This window comes from Microcebus murinus, chromosome 27, assembly GCF_040939455.1.
Source record: "Microcebus murinus isolate Inina chromosome 27, M.murinus_Inina_mat1.0, whole genome shotgun sequence".
Lineage (NCBI taxonomy): Eukaryota > Metazoa > Chordata > Mammalia > Primates > Cheirogaleidae > Microcebus > Microcebus murinus.
Window position 1 is genome coordinate 20023675 of NC_134130.1, and position 3548 is coordinate 20027222.

The 3548-nt window shown below is 63.6% G+C and overlaps 1 non-coding gene across 1 annotated transcript; it reads left to right on the forward strand.

The window, feature by feature from the left end:
* The first annotated feature begins 3129 nt into the window (after window positions 1–3129).
* On the forward strand, window positions 3130–3248 carry LOC142864886 (5S ribosomal RNA). The gene has a single exon (XR_012915196.1). It is a non-coding gene; the product is annotated as a 5S ribosomal RNA (ribosomal RNA).
* The last annotated feature ends 300 nt before the right edge of the window (window positions 3249–3548 follow it).

Genomic DNA, 3548 nt, shown 5'->3' on the forward strand with positions numbered 1-3548 from the left:
TGACACCATGGCACTCAATCTAGCCGGAGCAACAAAGCTAGACTCAGTCTCTAAAAAAAAACATGCATCTAACCTCCATTATTGCATTTTCTTTTCTCTCTATTTTCAAGCAGATTATGGGAGTACAAGTATTCAGGTTCCAGGTATTGCCCGTGCCCCCCTACCCCTGTTGCCTTGTTCATTTATCTCTCATGTTTTAGCAGCGAATTGTGGGGGTACCAATGTTAAGGTAGGGTACATTGCCCTCTCCTCGCCTCCCCCATCTGGAGAGAGCTTCAAGTGCGCCCATCCCCCAGTTGGTGCGCACCCACCCCATGCCTAATGGATGTGGATGCCCATCCCCTCCCCCCACACGACCGACCTCCACCCTATCACGGTGATTCCTCTACGTCCCATTAGGTGTCCATGGGTTACTCCCAATTTGACAGTGAGCACGCAGGTGGTGTTCCTGTGTCCATTCTTGGGATACTTGACTTACTGGAATGGGTTCCAGCACCGGCCAGGAGAACACGAGAGGCGCCCTCTCACCGCTGCTCCTCATAGCCGAATGGCACTCCGTGGTGTCCACGCGCCACATGTTATTAATGCACTCCTGCATGGATGGGCACTCCAGTCACTTCCACATCTTTGCGATTGTGAATTGTGCCCTAACTGTCACCCTACCCCTTACCCAGCCCGTCTCCTCTGCCCCTGCGTGACGCGCTCCTCCCCCGCCAGGCCCGTCACTGTCCTCAGGCCCTGCACATGCCTGACCAGCTCCTTCCTGCCCCGGCCAGTCACCGTCAACGTCGCCGTCCTCTGCCCCTGCCTGACAGGCTCCTCCCCGCCCGGCCCACCACCAGGGCCACTGTCTGACTCGCTCCTCCCCGGCCAGGCCCGTCGCTGTCCTGGGCCCCTGCCTGACCACATCCTTCCCGCCCGGCCTGTCACCGTCCTCCGCCCCTGCCTGACCGGCTCCTCCATCGCCTGGGCCTTCCAGGGGCTTGGTGTGGACGCTGATTACAGGAAGACCTCCAGAAACCCGGCAGCAGGGCGGCCACAGCAGTCTGGCACAGGCATCGCTAAGTCGCCTGCAGGGGAAGTGCCCCGCTGTGCCACGGGGGCCCAGCCTGGTGTCTTCCCTGAGGCCCTGGGGCTGCTGCTCCCCACAAGGGGAGAGCCTCAGAGGTGGGGACCGCCTCCTGATGGGGACGTCCACGCAGCTCTCCACGTCGGATTCCGGGGCTCTCTGTCCTGCCCGAAGGCCCAGCTGGCCTGCGGGTCCTTAGAGTGGCGAAAACATCCAAAAGCTGAGATTGAGGGTCCGGTGGGTGTCTGCACTTTTGTGCTGGGCACCCCAGGGAGGCCCGGGGGCTGGCTGGACAACGTGGTCTGCTGGGCGGGGGGGAGGGTTGGAGGAGCAACTGATGCCCTTTGCACTTTGGGTAGCAAGAGTCTGAGGTGTCTCTGAGCCCTGTGCCCTGTGGGGGCGGGGCGGGGGGGAGGAGGAGGAGGAGGAGGAGGAGGAGGTGGGAAGGGCCGGGGCCTGCAGTCCTGTTCCCGGGGGTGGCACGGCAAGTGGCTTCTTCCACAGGCTGCTTGGCCTGGGCTCCCTGCACCTGGGCCTTTGGAGGACCGGCCCTGTGCTTGCCAACACTTCCTGCAGGGACCCAGAGCTGGGAGGTGGCATCTCTCAGCCCTGGGTCGGGCAGAGCCCCAGCGGGCCATGCCCACAACCTCTCTCAGCACCGGTCCCCCAGAAGGCTCCTTTGGGACCAGGATTCTCTTGCGGTGACTCTTTAAGGTCTGGCCCCTGGATGGAGGGGCACCAGGAGTAGAGGAGCAGGAAGGGGAAGGGGGTGGCCATGCGAGGGGACACTTTGAGGCCAAGTCCCAGCTTCAGCCTGATCCTCCTGGGAACCCCGCTCTGAGACAAGGAGCCGGGCTTCGCATTCCCACAGCAGCCAGTCGTGGGCTGAGGACACCTGGGGCGTTGGGAACTCCCTGGCTTCTCCTGGGTTTAACGTCTAGAGCTGCTTGTGAATCGCGCCGCCACACACACCCGAGCGCACGTGTCTTCCGCACAGACTGCGGGCCTCGCTCTTCTGAATGCCGCTAGCTCGCCACCCACCCACGGGTGAACCCGGTCAGGGTGCTTTCTCTCAGGGGCAGACTCTTTTCCGGGCGGGCTACCGGTGTCTCTGTTTGCTCGTTTCTTTCTTCCATTTCGGGAAAGTCTTCCTTGCTGGGTGTGGAAATCTCCTATGCCTTCCCTCGCCTATTCTGTCAGCTTTAAAATTCTCTTTCAGTTGCCACCCTCACAGATGGATTAGGAAACTCTTTCCGGTGCACTCATTAGTGAAATGACCTCCAGGAAGCTGGAATCCAATATCTAATGGCCGATTTTTAGCGAGTCCACACGCCAGGGTGGTCGGGGTCCAATGCAGCCCCGGCCAGGCCCAGGCCCCTTGGACTGGGCCACAGGAGGACACGGAGGAGGGTCCCGGCCCCCACGAAGCGGTGCCGGCAGTTCTCCACGGGCTTGGGCGTTTTCCAGAGGTAGGAGATGGAGGGGACTGATTTCTTCAGCGCCCCCCAAACCACGCCACCCCACCCCACCCATGGGACACATCCCCAGAGAGAGACGCCCCATACACTGGCTGTGCCCCAGCCCTGGCCCGGGGGAATAGGCGGCAGCCCACCCACAGGGCGAGGGGGGGGGCGCAGCTGAAAGGGGTTGTGCGGGAGGGCGGCCCCTGGCTGGGGTCAAAGGGCGAGCGTCCCGCGCGTGCGCAGTCAGCGGCAGGCAGCGACGCGCTGGGGGTGGGCAGCGGGTAGGTGAAGGAGGCCGGGCGAGGAGACGAGGGGGGCTGGGAGGGCTCCACCTTGGCGAGTCCAGCCGTGGAGGCGCATCTTGTGTGAGTGTGAGTGAGTGTGAGTGTGTGTGTGTGTGTGTGTATAGAGAGACAGCCCCCCACCCCGCCCCGCCCCGCCCCGCCCCGCCCATCACCCCCGTCCCTGGGAGCCCGCGGGACCCGGCCGGCGAACTCAACCGGCCCGGCCCGGCGCGGGGCCTGGGGCGGGAGGCGGCGGCGGGGAAGCCCAGAGAGGCTCGGCTTCTCGAGCGGGGCAGGGGCGTCCTCCGCCGCCGTCTAGGGCCACACCACCCTGAACGCCCCCGATCTCGTCTGGTCTCGGAAGCTAAGCAGGGTCGGGCCTGGTTAGTACTTGGATGGGAGACCGCCTGGGAATACCGGGTGCCACAGGCTGCTGCTTTTTTTTTTTTTTTTTTTCTTGCCTCTTGTTCTGTCCCCTTTCTGGGAGCGCGGCGGCGGCCCGGGGTGGGGGTCACCCCCACCCTCAGCGCCCGCGCGGTGCCTGGCGCCCCAGCCCGCACCGTGGGGCCTCCTCTTGTCCCAAGCCGCGACACCGCCGCCACGCGGCAGCATGCGTGGCATCTGGACTGTCAGGTCTCAGACCAAAGGTCTGCTCTGTGGGAACCGACACGCTGGAGGAAACCTTGAGAGTCTGAGAGGGGAGGGAGTTCCAGAAGAAGGCCAGGATGTCAT